We start from the raw sequence: 24,825 nt of genomic DNA on the forward strand, positions 1-24,825 counted from the left end.
CGTGAGATGACCTTAACTTCTTCCTGCAGGCTGAGCAAAACTTAAGGGGTCATTGACAGTTCAGTGATGTGTATATTGGGTACATGACTGAGGCTATGGCTACAATGCAATGACTTGCACTTCCTGCCTGTAATAGGAGGTAGTAAAATATTTCTCTATAGAAATACATGCATGTTTTAAATATACTTTGTAATTTAAACCCCAATCTCAGGCTGTTAGGCAATTGGGTATAAAAGAGTTGAGATCTGAAATGATGAGGTGCTTAATAAAAAGAGGGGAGATTTATCAGACCATGCATTTTAGTCTCAAGAATTTATTTTGCCAGTTTTGACATTGTCATAATGCAGTATGTAGGGGGGAAATACTTTGTTTTAAACACATTGCTTGATAATTTCTTTAAATTTCCTCTGGTTCTTATAAGTGGTGAAAAGTCATTCCCTGTTTGCTCTCACCACATCTTTATAGATTTCTATCATATACTCCATTACATTTGTAATCTTGTGTTCCATCTTTGCAAAATCCTAATCTATTAACTATCTCCTTCAACAAAAAATACTCCTTAGCTTCCATTATCTTTTGTTGTTGTTGTTGTTGTTCTCTATACTCTGCTGAGTGGTATGGTGTTTCAAGATATGAGGAGGACAGAACTGGATACAATATTCTGCATGTGGACAAATTATGCATCAATATGGTGACTTAGTTAAGTTTTCTGTTCTGTTCTGTAGTCCTTTCCTGTTCGTATTTTCTGTTGTCTTGTTCAGCATTGCTGAGCGTTGAGATAACTCTCTCACAATACTGTCTGACCAAATTGAAAGTCCTTTCTGAAAATTGGTATCTACTCTACGTCCTCCTGAAATATATGCATAGTTATTCTTGTTTCCTCTTCAGGTATATTACTTTGCATTATTGACTTTGAATTTCAACTACATTTTTTTATGGCCAGTTATTCAGCATAACAAAATTCCTTTGCTATTTTGTCTTAGATTTAACCTACCATGAATATTCTTGTGTGAACAAACTATCATCTAGTTTCAGACTTCAGGTTCTTTCTAAAGATCTCCACCGTATAAACTAAAAATCTATTTTGACCTTTCGCTTCCTCTTTCAACCACTTGAGTCACATGCTAGAAGTCCTCCTCATGGCAGCTTGCTTATTTAAACAAACAACAAACCTATTGAAGGAATTGTGTCAAGAATTCTGTGGAAAAGAGGTACATTCTGTTAATCAGATAAGTTTTGTCAGCATGTTCACTGACTGCTTCACAGTTTTAATAAGCTTATGGAGCTTATTTAGTCTTCCAATATATCATATTTATCTGTGTATTACTAGCTGTGCTATTTTATAATATCTTTATTCATGTCTTTTGGTCACTATCACTTAAAACAGGCATAACCCAGCAAAGAATGAGTCTCATTGTGTTTGGTTGTACTGAGCGGAAGCAAAACTGAGAAAAGTAAAATAGATACGAAGGAGAAAAAAAAAATGAAAGTAGTATATTTTAAAAGAACAGTGAGTTGGGGCGTTGCTTTGCTTTAAAAGTGCAAGTGAACATCAAAAGTCCTTTTTCTGACTGTCAGTGCTTTGCTGAATTCACATCACTGAAAGAGCGACAGTTTATTCCAGCCAAGGATCTTTCTGGAGGGGATGTTTCTGTTTGAGATGTTATCGGTTGTCTCTCATCTTCCTCCCATCCACACACCTCTGTTCTTTAACTTTTGGTAATGATGCCTTGTGTGGCAGAAACACACTTGAGAGTCATCATGCAGCACTTGCAGGGCAAGCAGGCGATCAGGCCCAGTCAGCATGGGTTTATGAAAGGCAGGTCTTGCTTGACGAACCTGATCTCCTTCTACGACAAAGTGACGCGCTGGGTGGATGAGGGAAAGGCTGTGGATGTGGTCTACCTTGACTTCAGCAAGGCTTTTGACACCGTTTCCCACAGCATTCTCCTCAATAAACTGGCTGCTCTTGGCTTGGACTGGTGCATGCTTCATTGGGTTAGAAACTGGCTGGATAGCTGGGCCCAAAGAGTCGTGGTGAATGGAGTCAAATCCAGTTGGAGGCCGGTTACTAGTGGTGTTCCCCAGGGCTCGGTGCTGGGGCCGGTCCTCTTTAATAGCTTCATCGATGATCTGGATGAGGACATCGAGTGCACCCTCAGTAAGTTTGCAGATGACACCAAGTTAGGTGCGTGTGTCGATCTGCTCGAGGGTAGGAAAGCTCTGCAGGACGATCTGGATAGGCTGCACCGATGGGCTGAGGATGCAATAACCCCAAGCAGAGCTACAGGCTGGGAGATGAGTGGTTGGAGAGCTGCCAGGCAGAGAAGGACCTGGGAGTGATGGTGGACAGTTGGCTGAATATGAGCCAGCAGTGTGCTCAGGTGGCCAAGAAGGCCAACGGCATCCTGGCTTGTATCAGAAACAGTGGCCAGCAGGGCTAAGGAGGCGATGGTCCCCCTGTACTCTGCTCTGGTGAGGCTGCACCTTGAGTATTGTGTTCAGTTCTGGGCCCCTCGCTACAAGAAGGACATCGAGGTGCTTGAGCGGGTCCAGAGAAGGGTGACGAAGCTGGTGAGGGGCCTGGAGAGCAAGTCCTACGAGGAGCGGCTGAGGGAGCTGGGCTTGTTCAGCCTGGAGAAAAGGAGGCTCAGGGGCGACCTTATTGCTCTCTACAGGTACCTTAAAGGAGGCTGTAGTGAGGTGGGGGTTGGTCTGTTCTCCCATGTGCCTGGTGACAGGACGAGGGGGAATGGGCTTAAGTTGCGCCAGGGGAGTTTTAGGTTGGATCTTAGGAAGAACTTCTTTATCGAAAGGGTTGTTAGACATTGGAACAGGCTGCCCAGGGAAGTGGTGGAGTCACCATCCCTGGAGGTCTTTAAAAGACGTTTAGATGTAGAGCTTAGGGATATGGTTTAGTGGGGACTGTTAGTGTTAGGTCAGAGGTTGGACTCAATGATCTTGAGGTCTCTTCCAACCTAGAAATTCTGTGATTCTGTGAATTTTCTCTGTTATTATAATGCTTAGTTTTAAGGTAGCATCTTATATATGCCATGCAGTACCAATAAATCATCAGTTATAGTAGTCTCCTTTCTCATGTGATAATGGAGAACATCTGATTTAAAAAAAAAGGCATTAGACAACCTTTCAGAACTGCTCAGCATGTAAGGCTTCAATTATATTCACTGGTGTGCTCAGCATTTCAGAAATTTGGTCCCTTAATGCTCAAAATCAATAGGAAGAAATTAATATTAGTGGAAAAATAAATTTGAACTGTGCTTCCAAACAAAGATCATTTGGTTAAAAAGTCTCTTAAAAAAAAAAAAAATCAACTTCCAGACCACTTGAATTTTCTTATTCCTGTCACGGGGGTCATCTTGATGTTACGTTTTCATGCAGGCAGTGATACCTCTTAGAGCCAGTTCTTGTCTGAAAAGATTCAAAAGCTTACCGCAGGATGAAAAATATTTAAATATAAATCCATTCTTTTGAGTTGAAGTCATTTGGAAACTTGCTCAGGATAAGAGCATGGATACTAATGTGTACAGTAACTTTTGTCCCAGGCATCGTGTGTATGATGCAGATCAGAGGCGAGCTATGAGCATGAGTGCCCTTGCTCAGGTTTGTTGGGGAACTTGCTCTAGTTCCATTCAGTGTCTCATTTGAGCCCAGGCCTGCAAAACAAGAAGTTGACTTAAAGGTTCACTTGTTGTGATGGCTTTTTTCACAGCAGTTCTGAATTAGCTGTGGTAGTAAAGGTTACAGATGTGAGGGTGATTGCATTTACATGGCTGGGGTAATCAGCTGGGGATCTCACTGTAAAAGCTAAGTCAGTAAAGGTGGCATACATTTGCATGGGAATTGGTAGCTGATAGATAATATCTTTCAAGAGGAATAAAGTGGACAGATTGCCTTAATGTGAGTAGGAGAGGCCGGCCAGCATGCCGTGTACTATGGGACTGTTATTGTGAACAGACCTGTGCTTATTTATCTAACCATAACCGCAATGTAACAGACAGAGGTTTCTTCTCACATCTTTGCTGGGATGATTTGTAAAATCTAGAGCAGAGAAGGGTAAAATGTGTGAAATAACTAGTTAGAAAAACCCATTGCTTCATTTTTTATTTGTTTTACTGTTTTTTTTTTCCAAGTATATAACAGGTGGGCAAAATGGGAATTAATATATATATATATATATTTTAAAAAGAAAAAAGTGGTTTGAATTGGGGTGACATAATTTAGGACAAAAAAATGATAATATCAAGGGCAATAAAAAAAGATACTGAATTCTCTCACTTTTCCTCCTCTCTAAAGAGACAGCATATACATACATTATATATATGTAGCTGTTAGACATGAAGTTGGATAATTTTAACCACCATGTTATGCATGTGTATTTTTTCACCACTTTGTCTAAAATGTGAAGTTGGCGTTACCATCCTGTTGATTTGGAGTTGATAACAATACTTACCGTTTATTGTTTATTGCATAATTTGCTAGATATTATAGCAGAAATTTATTTTTAATGCAGGCTTTATTCAAGGTATGAATGGAGTTCTCTGACTTCTTTAACTCTTCATTTTTTTGGTAAACAGAAAATAAGCCAGCTATCAAAATATTTTACCATGTGTTACTTGCATTGCTTGTTTGCTAGTGGAGTACTGAACAGACAGACACTCTATTTGAGGAAAAAGGTTTATAAGCAACTGAGAACATACTTCACTGAAATTTCATTATCTCACACTCCTTTAGCAGAGCATGGCTTTACATTTCTCTTTTTGTGAGAACTTGAGGTTGTAAATCTTCATGCTTAATCTTAGTCTCTTCTTTCCCAGAAATGTATTTTACTAGGCAGTGCAGTGCTTTGTACTCTTTGGGCTCCTGGGGGTATCCACTTTAATTTTCAGTTTATTATAATTTGCTTTCTTTGTTGACTCTTAATTTCATTTCATCATAACTTGGCACGTTGTTTAGCTATTTCCCAAGGTCTGCAGCTCCCCTGCTCTGGTCATGTCACTTTTGATTAAGCAGTCACAAAGCCCTTTACCCAGCTTCTAAAGGGTAAAAGTCAAAAATCAATAATGTGCCAGTCCTCCCCAAGTGCAGTAGCAGTCAGAGGTAAATGAATGATTAAACATGATGAATAGCAGTGTAATGGAAGACGTAAAGTAGGGAAAAGTGCTCGCTTTAGCCTAAACTCAGAGATTTATTGCTGAGTACTACAAATAATGGAATCATCAATCTTCCAATGACTAAAAAAGGCATCTGCTGCAGCCAGTTTAAAATGCAGTGAAAGAAATCTTACCTCCTCATCCCCGCCTGTTGCAGTCTGCTTACTCTGTTGTATCAGAACAGATGCTACATAAGGAAATCGGCATATAAACTTCATATATAGTTGGGTGTTTTTTATCCATCTACACCGTATAATACTATTATGGTGGCCAGCATGTTTTGTAGCTACAGATTAGATATTTTTCTGTATTTCTGTAGCAAGTCATTTGTGCACATAAACATAGCTTTTGCGTTTTTCCACTCCAAATTCATTCGCTTGACAGCGATAACTCTGATTTGTTTTTTCCACTTGTAATAAGCTCTAAGTTTCCAGCTGTTAAAATACAATGCCCACTTTATAAAATAAATACCCTGTGTGGAAAGAAATACCAGTAACTCTGTAGAGTTCTGTCCTTTGCTTGAAGTTTCTGAATGCTCTGGGTAGCATAGTGTGGTGTGGGAGATGTGGGCTACCAGGAGAATAGAGTAATTCATGGGTGTAAGATGTAATAAGGAGGAAGAAAAAAGGCAAAAATCAAAAATTCTTTCAGTGGTGCTTCAGGCACATTTTAATGTAACTCTGATATATATTATTTTGATTCATTTCTTCTTGCTAGCAAATACTGGCAGACGGTGAAACTGGAACTGTTTCCTGCCTTGGTTGCACTACTACAAATTCTGAATTTCACAAAATAATTTAAAGGCTTTATGGATTTAGGCTGTGTCTGAACTTGGAACAATTTGGCTGAGACCCACACTTGCTCTCCTATTTAAGCATCCATCTTCTCAAGAGTTTCACTGCATGTTAAGATGCTAAAGAACTTCTTGAGTCTTGGCTTTTCCTGGTTAAGTAGCTACGTTATATATACAAAATAGGAGGTTTCCATTTCTGTGGATCAAAATGCTAATATACCAGTATTGCTTGTTCCAACCTAATAAACATGTGAGCAAAATAATGCAATATCAGTAACTTCATGTTTTTATCCTTGTTTAGGGGTATTGAAGCTTTTGCCAGCACAGTTAGCTCAGATGTTGTTCTGCAGACCTCACAGCTGCTCAGTTAGGTTGGTGAAAGCTGATTGTAGAAATAGCCTTGTATCCTATACAGGTAACAAAATTCTGTCTTCTGCTTTACTTCTTGAAACTAAATTATTTGGAGCTTTTCACTGTATCTGTCTGATACGAATAGTTATTAAAGGACCATTAATAAAAACTTCTGATTAAGGTTGCTAAGACTTTGGCAGAGAGGAAAAACCAGCCAATATCAATTACTGTGAATGTGCCTAAAAGGATTCCAGTATTCAAATGTTTATAAGGTACCAAATGACTGACATAATGTTGTTTTATAAGATGGGACTGAGATACTAATTGCACTTCCTAAAACGGGGGGAAAAAATGAAGATTGCTTACAGATTCGAAGGCAGAGACTTTTCAATGGTACAGGGCAAAGCTGAAGGTTAAGTTAGAGCTGCTAAGAGACAATGGGAATAATTTAGTGATTAAAAGCACTAGGCATTGTTGAGCATCTAACTTAATTCTTTGCTTGGCTGTTCACAAAAAAAAGACTACCAAGGGGCAGAACAGTTTTCCTTGTCTTACTCACCAGGAAGCAGGAAAATGTAACAAAGTGGAGTGGGTGTCAGTGATGAGACAAGGCTCAAGGACTGCTTGGAGCTGTAGCCTCTTGGGGTTAGAAGTAGTATGTACTGGAGAAGAAAGCCTTCCCAGAAAGACCAAGTCCTGCAGGAAACAGTGCTGCGGATTTTGGTTGAAGTTTTTTATTTCAAGTGTTTACTCTTTGCCAGGCCACAAATTTAAATGTCTAAGGTATCTTGAAGCCATCCCTGCCTATTGAAGTGAGTCTGCATTGCAAAAAGTGTGTGGGTGTGAACAAGCTCAGAAAGCACAGAATTCTTCTCCTGGGGCAGACATAATAGCAAGAAGTCCCTGAGGACTCTGAACAGCTTCTGCACACATCTGGTGCTGCAACCAGCTCTTTCTGAGAAGAAATCTCTGCTGGCAAAACTGAAAACTTTCAAACGTTCCTCATTTGGTGGGAAAAATAGTGCAGTGATGATGCTTTTGTGTTTGTTTGTGTTTCTTTTTATTTTATTTTATTTTGTTTTATTTTTTGTTTGTTTGTTTTTGAATAAATTTAAACTCTGTGTAAGGACTTGCTCTGCCATTTAGCATGAGAAACTTTGAGTAACTTTAAACTATTGTGAATTCAGGAGCTCATAGTTTTCATAGTTCTCATTACTGACCCCTCACACCTTTACATTCCAGATACTCACATTCTTCTGGTGTTCTTTAATTGGCTGCATCACTGCTCTGGGGCTCAGGGGCACCGTTGTGTCTCTTGTGTGCACCCTTTGCAGCTTCTCTACAGAAAATACTCTGAAATCTCTTCACTCCTTGTGTTTCCCACATTCTGTTGGCTCTTTGGGGAAATTTCTACTCTGATCTATTATCCTTTTGTACTCTTCTCAGCCCCAAGGACCTGTGTGGAATCCACTTACCGTGTACAGGTCTCTTCTGGAGGATTCACATCTTCTCAGTGGAACTTGAGAGGTGCTGTACGTTTGATTTTTGTCTAGTGGTTCTGATATTTAATTCTCTTTTGCGGTGAGGTGAGGAAGCTGATACAGCCTGCAGTCATTTTGGATCCCCAGATCCCTCTCCCAGTGACACTTCCCAGCAGTCTGGCAGCAACCTCTTTTCATTTATTACACATACTATTAATTTGCTGTGGGGTCTGGTATTGATCTTTGAGTCCCATTAAAGGCAGCTATTTTAATTTTAACCCTTTTTCTTGGAAGAACAGAACTTGTATCCCGAGGTGTTTCCCAATTACTGTCAAGTAGTTAATCCACCTCTTTTTCTATAATAATCTTGTCTGAGCTACAGTGCAAGAAATAAAAAGAAGTTTTCTTGAAGAGCTTGCAAAAGCGCTGTCAGAAATGGTATTCTGCCAGTAAAGAGAAGGAAGGCAGCACAGACAAAGGCTGTGACTGCTCTGCTTCCTAATCCTGCAGAGTGGGGTGTTACCTGTGTTCTGGGCAGTTCATTTATGTTTTATCTGATCAATCAGGCTGCATCATTAAACTCCTAGGGCTGTTGGAATGGAAACAGCACTGCATTATGTTTTACATGCAGTCTGGTGGTTCTTGTTGGCTTGCATTCTGTGCCTGATTCTTTCTTCTTTCTCATCTTTTTTTTTTTTTTTTTTTTTTTTTTTTTTATGTGCATGGTGGGTGACTGAAACAAGGTTTTTGCTCCCCATTCCTTTCGGTAGGTCAGCTCCACACCTAGCTGCAGCAGCAGGGAAGATGGTTGAGCACAGAGCAGTCAGAGAGGGCTGTGCACCCTTTTTGGGGTCCATCAGAGGGTAGGCTTTGCCTTGCTGCCAGCTGCTGCTCAAGCACACTGTTACGGTATGGACTTCTAGTTGGACAGATGTGCAGTTCAAGTTCCCCGAGAGCTGCATCTCTGCTGTGTGAGGCTTAGCTTGGCGGTGGGGATTCTCACAAAAGAAAGGTTTACCTAAAGCACAGATGAGTCTTGTGACTGCGGGCCTTGCAAAGACAGACCAGTGCTGCCAAGCAGATGACATCAAAATTGGACAACAGACCCTATATCCTCCTATCTCGAGGAAAATTTTTATGTTTTTTCTCCCCACACCAGTTCTTCAGTGGTCTGGGTTAGGCTCTGCCACTGATCTTGCTGTTGATAAATGCTTGGGCTACTTGTAAAACTCAGCGTTGTGATATATGACAGCAGGCTGACTTGCATTCCTCAGCCCCTCACTTTCTAAGTCTGGCTTCAAGTCTGACCAGGCAAAAGGAACATGTCTGTCTTCCTTCTCAATGGGCTCGCTGTCTATTTAAAGTGTAGAGAGCTCCAGGCAGTCTGTGACCAAATGAAAGGCTTCTGAGCTCTTCTTTCCCTATGCAGCTGAATCATCAGGGGATTAGACATATCAATAGGAAAACATTTCTCATGGCTTAAAGTAACTGTCACTTATTGAGGCTCTGGTGAATAGCATACTGCTTCCTGCCTGAAACAACCAGGGAGGATCCTGCCTGCTGTCACGAGGAGGGAACGCCCCTGCCCGGTTCTCCTTAGAAAGGCTCTCAGTTAAGGCAAGGGAGTCCTTAACATGTAGAAGCTTCTCCCTCAAGCATTATAAAAGAGAAGATTCCTATTCAAGCTTCCATTGAGGATCTTGCAGTAACAAAATGAACATTTACAGTTTAAAAAAAACTGCTACAAAATACAATTCATGATATTTTCCTTTCCAAGTTTGAGAAGATGGGAAAACGTGTAGTGTTTTTTCTTTCTGAAGTTGCACACTGACTCTATATGAATTGCCCTTTCCCATAGACTCAGAATAACAATTGCTGATTTACAGAGTTAAAACAGAAAGAGAAGAGGATAGAGGACTTCAGTCTTTTAAACTGATTCCTACTATGTGGTGTTTATATTTGTGTTCTTAGCACCACAGGTTGTGTTTAAGCCTCTGATCCTGACTGTGAGGTGCAGGGAGCTGAACAGAGCCTGTGACTCTGCAAAGGGCAGCGTGCTCTCCTCTGCCAGCAGCTCTGTGTTGTGGGAGGGTGTGTCTGTTACCCAATATGATGCACTGCAAGGGAGACAGACTCTTTTCACCTTTATCCTGAGGCTCCTTCCTTTACTACTTGTGTATCTGACTTCAGAAGGACACCAGGAATTTCAGGGAAGTACTAGCTAAAAATGCAGGCAGAGCTCAGCCCTTGCTATTGAAGACAGCTTTGTGTGTTGTTTATCTCTGCTCAAGCTGAGGAGCATTGTGATGAAGCTACCATTTTACAAGAGGTCAGTCAGTATCAACAGCTATGGTAAACAGTAGCAACAACAATTGAGTTCTGTTAACTTTATCATAAATAATTGCAGATTTACAATTAAGCATCTTAGATACCTGGGCAGAGGTTTTCCTTGTGTTTCTTGGGCAAATGCATGATTACATCTCGGGTGTTAATAAGTCAACTTGCTTAACCATAGATAAACTATATCAAGTGTTGTAATTATCTTAACCTATTAAAGTAGAAGTTGAATTTCTTTTCTCTGCATATTATAAAGCGTATTATATCATTTGTCTGAAAACAGAAGTTGCTTCACAGCGACTTGCTCTCTCCTCAAGGCAAGTTCTTTCTGTGCGTACCAGGAAATGGTTTCTGTATCTCTTTGGAGCACTTCCTGCTTATTTGGAAGGACAGTCTTCACGAAATCTCAAACAATGTGGTAACCACACCAATCATATCCTGTTCATCTTACTTCCAAATGACTCATAGTCTCAAAACTGCTGCAAGGAAGATACTCAAATCACTCAGCAGTTGGCATACAGGACATCCTAGAAATTGCTTGTGAAATACAAAACAAGTTTTCTTCAAGGTCTCTCACTGGCATTCCTGGAAAAAATGTGTGGTGATTTGGAAAGTAAGTTAAAATTTCTGTGCTGGGAAGTTGCTACTGAATAAGTTCTGGCATTGTTCTAAACAGTTCAAACATCTTCAAATGTTTGTTTTGTGTGAAATGTATTGCTATACACATGAAAGGCTGCTAGCAGAGAAAACATTGTTGATCTGCGCAAGAGGAATACAATTTCTGGAACTTCTGATTGATGAAGGAAGCTAATACATATTAATGTATTTCTCTGTAGAGCAGAATGAGCATTTGATCAATTTGTACTGTTCTGGTCTCCTAAAAGGTAATGTATTTCATGATAGTTTCATTTTACCAGAAGATTTTCTATGTGTACTCCTCACAAGTCAGCTTCATTTCAGTTGATTATATTTTTTACTGATTTGTGCACACCTTCAAAACAAAGAGAAAAGTTATAGCACCAAGCTAGCTGCCTTTTGTTACTGAATGTCAAGTGCATCTTCACCAGTTTTCTCTCTCACAAGCTGTTTCAGGAGTTTCTAGTGTTTAGTTGACATCTTTCTGTGCTGACCTCAGCTGTGTTAACAACATGTTGGAACAGACCTTGCTTCAGAAATCCTTAATGATGACAGCACCTTTTCACAAATGCAGCGTCCATTAATCACACGCTGGACGTTATTTCAACACCAAAGGCTAAAAGATGGTCACTATACATCTTCATTGGTGCTTATCTGTCAATGTCAGTTCACTGTTATCAATGGATTTTACTCAATATGCAACTGTATGAACCTGTATCAGGAGGGGCAGTGTGTTCACAGGAGTGTTGGTTATTCTTGAAGTTAGCTTGTCAAGTCCTTTATTTATTTTTAAAAAGGCTATAGGGGTTCTTATTCTTTGAGCATTATTTAGTGAATAGTCAGTTCACATTAAGAGTTTTTTAATCTTCTGAGGCTTTAAATAATTAAGAAAAATCATTTTAACATGCACCTATTGACTTTCCAGCTACTACCAAATGACTTGAAATAAATAAATCATGAAAACAGGCTGATGCTTCACAGACAAAAGTGTGCGTTGATGAGGGAGGAATGAAGGAGTGGATTCAGTTTGGGCAGAAGCAGCAAATGCTGTTGGATGTGACAGGTATGTGCAAAAAATGCAAGCCTGGCATATCGAAGACTCCACTCTAGCAAATTCATTTCAAAGGGCATTGAAATGGGTTTCTTGGTTTGCAGGTGAATTGCACCTTGCAGCTGTTAGAATTTTTGTAGTATTTTGTTTTCTAGATGGTGAATTTATGTATCTGAATAGCCAAAAGAGGATATGTTTTAATCAAAGCTTCAAAATGCCAAGTATTGCAGAAATGCAGGGGGAAAAAAATTGCAGGCTGTGCTCTCATTTCATTTGATAATAAACAATAAATGTGAGGCTGGAGGACAAACAATATAGGTTGAATTATCTGCTGTCTATGTGGCTTTCTACATAAAACAGCCCCCTAACAAGGCTTCTGATATTTTTTCTTTCTTTTAAGATAACAAGACTCCTTATTACAGCTGTACTGAGAAAATAAGGGAACGCAGCCAATGTATAAAGTGATTTTTCTCTGTAAGTCATAGCAGTCAATCATGCAGGGCTTTACAGTTGCCTCATAAGGCCAGTATATATACAGTGTTATACCTGCTCACAGTAAGGTGCTTTATAGGAGCATAAACAAATTAGTATATTCTCTGTAAAATAACTGGCATGTTTTTACCATACAGATCCCCTGAGTGCCTGATAAATATGCAGTATCAGGCTTATTTCTTTAAAGAAATGTTGGCATTTACTCCAAGCCTCTGTGAAATAAAAATACTGCCTTTATAAACTGCTGAAGAAAATGAGACCCTCTAATTTTTTAATACCTGTTTCTTAAGTGCGTAAGCCTAGGTGTTTTGTGATTTGTCCCTCTTGTTCTTTTTTTGTTTTATAAATGAATAATTTTGCTAAAGGGTTCATTTTGACGGTGCTGGAATTTTCCACATGAGTTCTACAGAATGTCTTGCATATAAACTTTGGCTTGTTTATTGAGCTCATCAGGGCATATTTCCTTTGAAATCTCCAGACAGTCTTGCAGATGCCATATTTTTCCCTCTGACATTGCAGCATGTGATGACATTGGTTCCTGGAAAGGTTTGCGGGACAAGCTATGATTCACTTTTTTCTTTTTATTCTTTTTAATGGCCTGTTTTTGCATCAGTTTGGATGCACACACTCGTGTATACCAGCATTAAGTTGCTTCTGAAGTAGACTGTGTTTGCAACCTGCAGATATGTTAGCTCCAACATACCTAAGGAAGCAACCTTGGACTCCAAAAATACAGTGTTCTAAATGAACAGCAGTAATAACCAAAACAGGGAGAACTACTTCAGATCTATCACAAATATGCTTCCTAGTGTAACTGCAGCAAGCTTGGTATGCATGATGGCTCACCCAGATGAGAATAATCAACGAACGGATGCAGCAGCACGCTGCTTACCAAATCTAACCTGGCTGGTTTTCCTGCCATTTAAAATTGTAGTACAATCCTATCTGGTTGGTCACACTCTTCAGTTAGCTTAGCCTTAGGAGTCTGCATGGCTAAACCTTACTGCATTTAGTGTAGAAATGGAAAATGAGAGCTTCAAAGTTGTCATTGTTAAAAATGTCAGTGACCAGTACTTGGTCTTCCTAAAGTCATGCTAAGGAAAATGATGCACATATGCTACTGCCCTGAATGTTAGGGTGGCTTCCTTTTTTACAGCTGACAGATGTTTAGGCAAGCAGATTCCTGTCTGCAATCAAACTTAGTGTGCTAAACTCTGCAAAGCTCAAATCAAAATGGTAATTATAGCTTTATTGCTTGAAATATATTGTATATTAAAAATACACTGTTTTCTAACAGTGGTCCTTAGTGTTTGGAAATTAAGTGGTTGGGCTTTTTTTTTTTTTTTTTTTTTTAAAGCCATAGTGCAGGCAGTGTCAAAGGCTTTGAATTTGCTTAGTTTTTAAGTATTATGCGAATAAGGAGGAAATCTTGTATTCTAGGAATCAGGTGATTTTAAAAATGTTATATTCATGCACAATTGTAAAGGAAGTTATTTCTGTCAAGGGTAAAGGTACTTGGGATGGCATCAAATTTTTCATATTAGATGATAGAAGAAAAACTACTGAGAAACTCAGCTAACATTTCCTAGATTGCTGCAATTTGAATTAGGGTCTGACTGGAAGAATGTGATTACACAGTGTGAGCTCTGTAGAAAAGCAAGAGGAGTCAGGAATTTTTGAACCTCATTCCCTGGTACTCTGCATGTGTGTGATCGGTTATATTGCTACAGGTGTGGAATGAGATGAGCAGCATTACATGTTATGTTTTGTACCCTGCCGAGTACTTAACTACTCGAAGTAGCTGTCACATACTGCTGCCTTCAAATGAGTCAGGCTCTGCTTTTGAACCTTTTTACACTGATTTGCACCGATAAAAACAAAGTAAGAGTGCTCAGTCACAAGAACACCAGGGTTGATAAGTAGTTGTCCTAGCTAATTAGCAAATGGGCAGAACTCTGACAATTTCAAACTCGTTCTCAGAAATTAAACTTGAAAGCCTCAGGTTAGCCTCTGCTGCACATCAGCTTAAATATTTAAACTGCTTTGCTGGGGACTAGAGCTTCCAAACTTTGGGACTTGAATGTTTTGCCTCATTATTTTTTTCCTGTTTGCCACAGAAGCTATTGATGAAGATACTGAATCTTATTTATGAGCTTGTAGATTATAAATAGTGCTTCTTTAAAAACTTTGCAGACAGAAGAGCTTGGTAAATCTTTCCTTAAATGCTGGTATGTAATACTGCTACATCAACAGCATCGTGTTAGGTAGGTGGAGAAGTTTTTGTTTTCTGCCATGTGTGAATTGCCTGAAGAAATACTGGCAGAAACACAGGGAAATGTAAACCGAGATGATATTTTAGTATTCCATTTATTTTCTCTTACATGCATTTTATGCAGCCTAAAGATATCAAGTGTATTTTTGATAGTCTGTTTTCCCAGCCTTGCACAGAAAACCTTTAGTCATACATAATGATTTTTCCTTCAGTTAACTCAATTCAGGAAGATGGCTAACTGTAAAGAGGAAACTCAGGATACCATTTCCTCTGCCTACTTACCTGTAGTTAGTTATCTCTTCTTTCTAGGAATATTCACTTATCTCTGTGTAGTTATATTCCTCTAAAGAGGAGTTTTATTTTCTTTGGCTCTGTTTTTTGTGTTGCAATTGCCTGCCTTCAGTGTCAGAACATCTGTTTCCCCACTGCCTATAGAATAAATGAAGGAATGGCTTCAGTACCAGATAGTCAGATTGCATCCCAAAGAGTTCCCGAATCATGGGGAAAGTAGGTATGCCAAGGTTGGAAGTGTGGCAGTCAGCCCTGAAAGTGATTCAGTTAGTGTTATGTTTTGCAGATTTTCTGTTTGAGTTCTGTTTCTTTTGACTGACTAATTTAAAAAGATAAAGAATAAATACTTCCTGCTTGAAAATGCTCACGAAGGCACCCACTCTGACTTCATCAGTTCCCTGGAATCAGTTACTTAGTAATCTACTTGACCTTTGTTATTAGTCGTGCTAAGGCTGTTCCCATGTGCATTACTAAGTCACAGGAGGTAAAAAGAAGCATTAATAAAGCTGTAGATATGAAAGATGCTGCCGAGCTTGTACAAGTGTTTGAGGATGCATCACTGTTGATTTACAGAGTTATTAAAACTTAATAGCTGCTAAATGCCCGGGAGTGTTGCCCAAACTCTTTAAAAAAAGCATTTGTTGAGATCAGGATGGCAGGAGGCTGACTGCTGCCTGTCAGGTAGCTTCTGATGCACATTTAATGTTAAATTGCAGTGTTGTCTGAGTAACAGTATGTATAAAAGTATGTGAAAACTTCAAACTATGCACATTTTAATTGTACTTGAGTTTACAGTGCTGTAGTTAATTTGTAGTTCATTACAGTTCAGTTTTTTTAACTTAGTAGTAGCTGCTGCACAGCTGTTCAAGTCCGTATTTGTTTTTATAGCTGTAGGTCAGCAAGAGAACTTGTGCTCTGTTACAGCAAAGAGCGTGCTATGGCTTCGTTGTACCTACCAACATCAATCTCGTGCAGTTAATATGCCCCCTAGAAATAGCCGTTATTAGCGTAATACTTAACCTTTAAGCTAATATGTTAGGAAGGGTACAAAGTATTTCAATGCTTAAATTCCAGAAGTATTCATCATCATATAAGCACTGATGTAGAACAACCTATAGGGCCACTTCTAAATGCAATACACTGAGTTGTAAAAATTCGGGATGCCAGTTATTCTAATCTGGTGTAATAGTGCTGCTAAACATAAACTGCAATTTCATGTACGCTGCCTCAGACCACTGTAGTTGGACCGTTTATTTGATATACTCTATTGCAGTAGAAGTGGTGTGTGGGAAAAGCACCCAGATAAACAGATCATTTCTGCTCACTGAGCTGCTGTGGAAAGGGGACAATCAGGGACTGGTGTGTATCAAGTAAAATCAAAATCAGCTAGATATTATAAGACTTACAGATGCAAATAGAGTTAATAGTATCCATATCTGTGCTATACCATTTGCCACAGTATTTGTTTCTTTCCATTAAACAGGTCAAACTACTGAGGAACTTAGGCTTCTAACTTGCCTGGGTTCATCTCTGTAGCCACTGAGGCAGGCCTAATGCTCTTTTACCCTGAATTAATTTTTTTAAATTTAGCAGTGAGGCTAAGGAAATGAGCACATGGCAAACTGAAGGAAGAGAAGTATCTGCCATAACCTTGAGAAGGCTTGCTGTGGGATTGCTGTGGCAAAGAGATCTGGGGAGCCCACGCTTTGTAACACAGCCTGCTAAGTCGAGTGTCTTTCAGTCTCATCTTCTGCCTTGCATTTAGGTCTGATAGGCAAATGCTATCACTCCCACTCTAACTGTATTAAAGCAAGGAGAATAACATTTTCATGCATAAGATTGCATTTGCGATCATTAAGATTAGACCTGTGCAGTACTGGATCATCTGGAAGTAAAAACTAGATTTATTTTTTAGTTTATTTGGTTGTGGGTGTGGTTGTTGTTTTTTTTGTTTTGTTTTGTTTTGTTTTGTTTTCCAAATTAAGCCAACCATGTGATTTATTTTGTTAAAATATGGGAGGAGAAGTGATACCTGATCTGGCACAAAGTCTCTCTGGATAAAATTACCTCTACAACATTTTTGAACGTGTCTGAACTGGCAGAATGGCTTAAAGTCAGCTCTTTTTTTTGTTGTGTGTGTGTTTGATCCACTCAGGCTATCCTAAAATAGAATATATAAATATATGTATATATATGTCTGTGTGTATATATGTATATGTATGTATTTAGAGATAATGCTGCCAGCAGCGAAGAGTTTTTATCGCTCAGCTTGAGATTTGTACTTCCTGATTTGCCAGGCACGTGCTCACAACTGTAAATATATGTGGAAAATTAGATCTTGCAGAGATTTTTTTAAGGAGGAAAAGGGCAAAAAAAGACGCTGCTTGAAGAAAAAGGTTCTATTCTGAGGGAAAACTGTTTTCAAAAGTCAAAACAAGCCCTTGAGGTTTATCTGATATTCAAAGTTGATCACAAGGCAAAAACTGATGAGCAGTGATTTCTAACTTCAGCTTCTGTTAGCAGTGGAGCTTCTCAAGGATGTGAGGAGCGTGCATACGACACATTAGTGTCAGAACATCCTCGAGGCAGTTTGTTGGTAGGTGCAAACTTGATAGAGCCATGCAAATTTTGTGAGTTATCACCACTGCATGTTATCAACTCTGCTACAGACAAATCTGCATTATTTTAGTTTTAATAAACGTTTTAGTCCCAAGATCTCTGAGCAGAGATGTCATTTAAGGACTGCCAAAAGGGACATGGTTGGAACATTATATTTTCTTCTGGATATTGAACACTCAGCTGCAAATTTTTTCATCTTTTTGTTCTTGGGTTTGGTGCTTATGATGATCAGAAGGGGATCAAAGTAAACAGACTGCCTGTTGATTGTTGTAGTAAGGTCCTCAATCATGACTTCCCATGGTAAATACGTTGGTATTTTCCTACTTACCTTTTTTCTTTTCCTCACAAACTGGACAGAGCTTGAATAAATTCTAACAACCTGAAGTTATGTGATTGTATCAGATGCCAGTTATTTACTTATTTATTTTAAACTTCGTATTCTGATGATTTACTTTTTTTTTTTTTTTTTTTTGAGGAACTGAGCACTTGTCATCAATGTAAATGTATCTGTCTGAGTCGTGAGAGAACCCGGAATGCCACATAGGGAAAACAAACTACCTCACTAAGGCTGTGTTAAGGAAATTCTCTATTTTCGTTTTAACATCAGTTGGTATGTGAGTCCATATGTTGCAAGGGAAGTTTATTATTGTCTTCAACGCTGGACCCCACCGTTCCCCCTCACCACACCCTCTCCATCCACCTCTTCCCACCCCCCTGGAAACACACGTGCCTTGTGCCCACTGCAGGGACTGCTGGAGCGTTCCTCTGGTCCCACTTGGCTGCACGTGCACACCCGTGCATATACACCTGGTTTGCCCCACAAGCTTCTCTAGAACATAGGGCATTTCTCATCTGCTGTTCCTCAATAACCTTCTTTGAGTGTGCATTGCCTGTGGCCCTGCATTACTGCTCTGGTAATCTCAACGGGTAATAATTCGCGCAGCACAGTTGGGACCTCAGCTGGCAACACTAGTGGGGAAGTTCTGCCGTGTGTGGGAGTATCAAGGAGAGCAGTTAGCACAGGGTGGGCTGATACTTGTGATGCATGTATAGAAGCTATCGTAAGCAAAGCAGGTCATTATATATTGTGTAGCTTAAAAATTTAACCTTAGAAGAGGGGAGATTAAATCTTTTTTCTACTTGAAAATCTGTTAGCACTTTGTTGCAGGTGTGGATGTTGTATAGTGAATTTGTCTTCTGACAATAGATTGGCTCTTGTTTGAGGAGGCCCAGAGGTCAATGGGCTTCAAGTTGGAAAGGTGCAGCCTAGCAAACAGAACAATGGTTTGCAGCCCAGGGTATCTGCACTTAGGTGGCTCGCTGGCCTCTTGAGTTGACCATGAGTAAGTCATTTTACCTTTCTGTGGCTCAATTTCTCAGTCAATATAATATTCCCTACTTAATTTGTAAATCCATTTGAGATTTATTTATGAATGGCAATAGGTAAAAAGGAAAAAAATGTATTAGAAAATGTAAAGTATGCTAGACCAGTTAAGCTAAAAATTAACAGAATTATCACTTTGATATTTTCATATATAAACAGCCAAAGCTTGTCAATTCAGTTAAATGCAGTGACCTCAGATGTGAACTGTGCTGCCAGATGATAATGTAGTGTTGTGATGCAGATGTCATCTTCCTGTTTTACAGTGTCAGCCAAACAGCAGGCTGGATTTGGATTGCAAAAGATCAGACACAGTGGGAAATGGCTGGTCATTATTTGAGCACCTTCTGCTCAAATTTGATGTGCTGCAGCACTAACTCTGGAATACCTTTCCTGGTGTTTCTGTCTGCAGAAGTTCAGTTTGAAGTGTCTGGATTCATCCAGGACATTCTGTATGGACTTGATCCAAACAGTTCATATGCACAGTTCATGTATGGAAATATGATAAATTTATACTAAGCTGCAAAGGATGAGGTTCTTCCAAAAAATACAATTCCAAGCTAGAATTCTTGATTAAAAACTTGTTCCTCGTACTGAGAGGAGGGGGAAACCTGCTCAAAAACAACATTAACATTAGCTGTTCAAATCCCAAATGGGAACTCTTTTCTTTTGAGGTGTATGGAATTGGCTGATCTTTAGGAAAAGTTGCAAGCTGCAAATTCTGGCCCTTGTCTGTCTGGAGTTCAGATCCAAGGGTTTATTTTAGGTATATGTATTACACATAGCAGTGGGATAAGAAAGGGGAATTATCAGGTGGGGGAGCAGCAGAAGGAGGAGTTAATTAAGCAGAGATGGTTTCAACGTTAATATTTTTGACCTTAAAAATCACAGCTGAATATGTAAAATGAACGCGTTATCATACATCTCCATCCTTTTCAGCCTGGTTTTGACAAATCACCAACCGCAGCCTAAGAATACTTTCAAAATGCTACTTTCTCCTTCATGAATATTAATCTTAAATAAAAATATTTCCGTATTTTGAGAGATGATTAAGGCACTTTTGGTTTTGATTGTTTTGAATTTTAATAGATGTCTGTACTAAAAAATACTTCAAGTAAAATTAAAGGTGTTATTTTTTTCCAGAAAAAAACTTTATCACAATTGTTAGTGCCTTTTACAATCTTTGTAGAACACAAACATGTTGAAAGATGCCTACACCAACTAGACAAGAAGATGAAATATTACTCCTAACTTCTTATCATTTCGTCTTTAAGAGATATTTAACTTTGCTGTAAAAAAATTGCCATCCATAAAAAAAATTTACATGTTTTCCCCTGTTAGCATTTGAAGTTTTATCAGCTTCCTTCTGGCAGATGACACACTAGTTTAAATTAAACCTCTACTAATTCATGCAACATTTAAAAACAAATATTCTGAACAGGTGCTACCTGATACAACTCATTTTGCTTTTGACTTGATGAGCTTGAGACTAGGGTTTTATTTGCATATATTTCTCCTTTTTCCTGTCTTGGATATTGGAACCATCATGTTTTGCAAGAGTTCTATGCCCAAGATAGTTTCCTTAAAATAAATAAATAAATTAATAAAATTGCTCTAGGCATTTTAGAGGTTTTTAATCATAAAACTGGGAAGCTTGAATAGATTCTGATTTAGTAAGTGTGTCACAGTGCTTTTGGTGAAATACTTGTTCTGTTCACTTGAAAATGCTTTCTTCTTGGTAAAAGAACCAGACTATTTCATTTACTTGGTACTAAACTGATGCAGGTCAGAAAAAAGTTGTCTGCAATCTTGTGTGCGTTTAGGAATATGCAAGCCAAAAGCCTGCTGGAGAGTGGGAAGTCCACCTTTGGGTTATGTAATACTGCAGGCAGAGCCCTTTGGATAAAACGTTCCACTTCATGTAAGAGTTCAGCCTTAAAATCTATTCAGCCGGAAATTTTTAAGCCTGAAGTTTGTCTTGACCTTTGCTGGTAAACAAAAGTCAAAATGTTTTAATACTGAGCAATGAGTATGGATTGGCACTTCACTGTCATTCATTTAGCAGATCGCAGTTAGATATCAGGTAAGTTTTTGGTTTTACTACTGTTATTACTAAAAAACTGTGTGATGATTCAACAGGTACCTCCAGCAGCTTTTTTTGCTGGTACTACAGGGCTTTTCAGAAAACCTTAAGCATCAAATCTTCAAAAATAGATTTTGAGTTTAAAATCTCATTTTAACAAATTGTTTGTTTTTTTTTTATTATTTATTATTATTATTTTTGTCTTTTTTTTATGTGCAGTACACATACCAGGTCAGGTGTTCAGTGTATGGTAACAACTTTTACCAACTAACAGCAGCATCTGGCATGAGAATATCTGTTTGTAGGGAAAGTAACTGATTTCTATTATACTTTGGGATGAACAAGATTCTCAAGAATTACTACTGTGATAAAGCATGAGAGTAATGAGGTATAGAAAAAATGTAAAGCCAACTGAAGTGTAAATAAGAAGATTGCATTGCCAAACGTCAAGAGAGTTCAAGTGGAATTTCAGGACCTAAGGAAAGATAGATAAATGTTCAGAACTGTTTCCTGTGGGTGCTAACCACTTCTGAAAAATCAATTCACTCCATTTTAGGTGTGTAAATGACATAAGAATTCTGAACTTTAATTTGTTGTTCACTGGTAATCCAGAGACTTTTTAGTGATAAACATACAGACCTCTAATAAAGTGAGTGATAAAACAATCTCTGAATTCAGGAATACGGGATCAGACCTCATAGGGCAGCTCAGATGTTTAATGAAAAAAGAAAAACAATGTTTAGAGAGACCAATCAGGCTTAATGTGTTCTTTGCCAAATACAATTGTAGCCAGCAATGCTCCTACAGTGACCATAAGTTACATTTTTTTTAATGGCAAATAGAGAGGATGCAGCTTGTGAGTCTAGAGAAAATGGCATAAGTTATTTTTCTTAATTGAAAGGAGAAATTGTGGTCACAAATAATAATTCAGACATGCTCTACATATGAAGAAAACATAGGTATAAGTCACCTGAGATGGGTACTTATGTGACAGAAAGAAAATAAAAGGCTTAAGATAATTAAGTGGAAGACCAGGATGCTAGTCAGATTACAGAAGGGGAATCTCTTTTCTGCTTATATAAGAAGGTAAGGAAAAATAAATATAATTGCTTAGATTCTGAACGTAGAGAGTAGCTGCAGACTTATTTTTAGTACTTAAGACAACTCCTGTAATCAGCCTGAAACTTTTGAAAGATGAACAGAAATCAAGTCTTTTATTATGAATGTATTAACGTATAAACACAAAAGATGGAAAGAGGAGGAAACAGGTTTGCAAAGTGCGTTTAGGACATCACTGAGTCAGTGGCTGTTACCAGTGCAGTACTGCAGTCAGATCTGTGTTGCACGCAAAATCTTAATAATTGCTTGCTGAAAGGAGATTGTAGGGGAGTGATGCTAAAGCTCATGTGTGGATTCAGCTCTATTTTTAACTCTCTGGAAATGGAAGTAGAACATTCTCCAGCAGTGATGGGACGTGTTTCTGCTTAAGTATTTTCCTTGTTGTCTTGGATTAAGTATAAAGCATTTGGCTGACTTTAAAGTCCTTTAGACATTATGTAGGTAATCTCTGCCCTGGGCACCTAGGGAAAAAGAATGAAATAGTTGATTTGTAATTTAAAAGCCACCTTTTCAAAACATAATTATTGATACTTTGAGAATGCATAATGTATGCTTTAGGTCTTCCAAATGAGTGCACATCACCTATACTGGGAGTCCTGAAGTTACCATAACGTCAAAACTGTGTGTCTTTTTGCTAGTCTATCTGCACAGTCCCCAAAGGAAGTAACCTGCGGAACCACTTGGCCTCGCAGAAAGCGAGTCAGGAAACCCCCCAGGGACTTGCAGATGATCAATGAAGGAAAGTCATGCCAGTGGCTCCTGGGTGAATATTTCTTATGAAGTAACCCCTCTATTTCTGATGGATCAGTTCTGACCCTCAAGGGGTATCTACAAAACACCTTCAAAAGATAAGCTTCAATATTAAAATTAACTACAATTAAAAAAGAAAAATGATAATTTTCAGAGATGCTTGTCTTAGGCATATTATAATTTTTTAAACCTCTCTTGTAATTTCTCCTGTATCCCCTCCTCACTAGTACCTCCAAGTTTGTCAGGTGATGAGTTGCTTCTTTGTTTTAAAAGATTGAGCTTTCTCCTCTTGCTTTGCTAGCATGCCCTGCTATATCAGAGATACAACTTACTTTCCCTTCTGATGGATTGATTAACGTATTAGTTAAACTCAAAGAAATTTAGCTTTGAAGATTGCTCCTCCTATTTCAGTCTTGAAGGAGTGCCTAGCATGCTCTAGGGCATGTCTGTTCCTTCCTGTGTAAACAGCTGTCTCATAACAGGTATCACGCCTCCTCCTCCGCACCAGAAAGTTAGCTCACCTCTGCTACTGAGGCAGCTGAAGAAAATGAAGAAAACTTAGCCTTCTCTGTGCATGCAGAGTGCTGGCAGTTGTGTATATTGTGCTCTCTGAATGTCTCTTAAAGGTGTGGATTTGAAGTCCCACTTAAAACATGTAAATTTGAGATGTCTGTATTATTATGGAAAGTGTTTGAGGTAGGGATGGAGGACTACTTTACAGTAATAATTAAAAGTCATAATGATAAGCAGAGTAATTAAACAGTAAGATGTAGCCTTTCTCATGAAAGTGAAGCCCAGTTGTATCCTTTTTTTTGTGTGTGTGGATTTTGTGCCCATGGAATAGGTCTTCATAACTGAAGGTACTCCCTACTGTGGGTGCAGCAAATACAGCTGAATGTAAAAGCTGCAAACCAGTCCTGCCTTTGGCAAAGAGCTAGAACGCATGCACTGGATTCTTGCTCCTAGCTGGGAGCTGTTGGGGGCAGAAAATGTAGATGGCTGCTCCAGGGTGTCTGGAGTGCCCCATGTACATGTAGGGTGCAGAGAGTGTGGTTACCTCATAGGTCCTGGACTAACATTAAATGTACAGAAAAGAACGAACACTGTGCTTAGGTTGAGTTAAGGCCCATTTCAGCTGATTATTCATTTATCTGTTCTAACACTTCCAGATCATAGAGTAGTAGTTATTAGATAGGTACAGATCTTTTTCATTTTTTAAGATTTTCTCACAAGATTTTATTTAAATTAGGGCATGACTTGAAAATAGGGTTATTGACTTCTTTATTATATTCACTTTTACTAATCTTTCACATCTTGTATTATATACTGCCTTATCCAGGTATCAGAATAAGATGCAGTGTGCACGCTAAAAAGGCATTGAAAGCCTACTTAGGGAAAACTAGATTAAGATGTTCAAAAAAAAAAAAAAAAAACAAAACATAGCTGAATTCTTTATGAAATGAAAAATTCTTTATTAAAAATACTAAATCATTGGTTGCTTGCAAGAAACTATTCTAAGAGAGATTTACTAATTGCGAAAAGGAGGGCTGGACTTTTTCATTGTCTGGACTGTGTGACCAACTTCGTCCTCTGTATAGAGCTTGAGATGTGTCTTTGAGCCTTATTAACAATGTTAATGCTTAGCAACCATATTAATTTTGTGTGTGCACTTCAGAGTCATTCTGATAAATAGTGTTTGCTATGAGTTTCTGTTTGACTTTCCAGGAAAGATTTGTTTTGAGTGTATTATCCATCTAGATAACCTATCACTTTTTATCAGTGCACTGGTGTGTTAATTTTGTTATTCTTACAACTTCCAAGTCATCTTAGTTGCTTCAGTATTTTGCTGAATTACTTAATGCACTCTTGTGAATTAGATTAATCACATAAATTTTAATCATTAGACTAGAAATTGTCTTGATGCGTTGTAACTAAATTCATACAGTGTACTAAATCTTTATTTTTATGCTGAAGAGTAAACAGGAGAGCAGATCCATT

At 38.6% G+C, this 24,825-nt stretch overlaps 1 protein-coding gene across 17 annotated transcripts in view; it reads left to right on the forward strand.

Annotated features, from left to right (window-relative positions):
* SULF2 (sulfatase 2) overlaps window positions 1-24,825 on the forward strand; it is a 165,214-nt gene that overhangs the window by 65,237 nt on the left and 75,152 nt on the right. The window contains exon 1 of one of the 17 annotated variants that reach the window (XM_072026625.1): window positions 11,810-11,832. The exons of the other annotated variants lie outside the window; for them this stretch is intronic. The gene's annotated coding sequence lies outside the window, so the exon portion shown is untranslated. Of the gene's footprint in view, window positions 1-11,809; window positions 11,833-24,825 lie in introns of those variants that run through there. 17 annotated transcript variants of the gene reach the window in all.

This window comes from Anas platyrhynchos, chromosome 21 (genome assembly GCF_047663525.1).
Source record: "Anas platyrhynchos isolate ZD024472 breed Pekin duck chromosome 21, IASCAAS_PekinDuck_T2T, whole genome shotgun sequence".
NCBI lineage: Eukaryota > Metazoa > Chordata > Aves > Anseriformes > Anatidae > Anas > Anas platyrhynchos.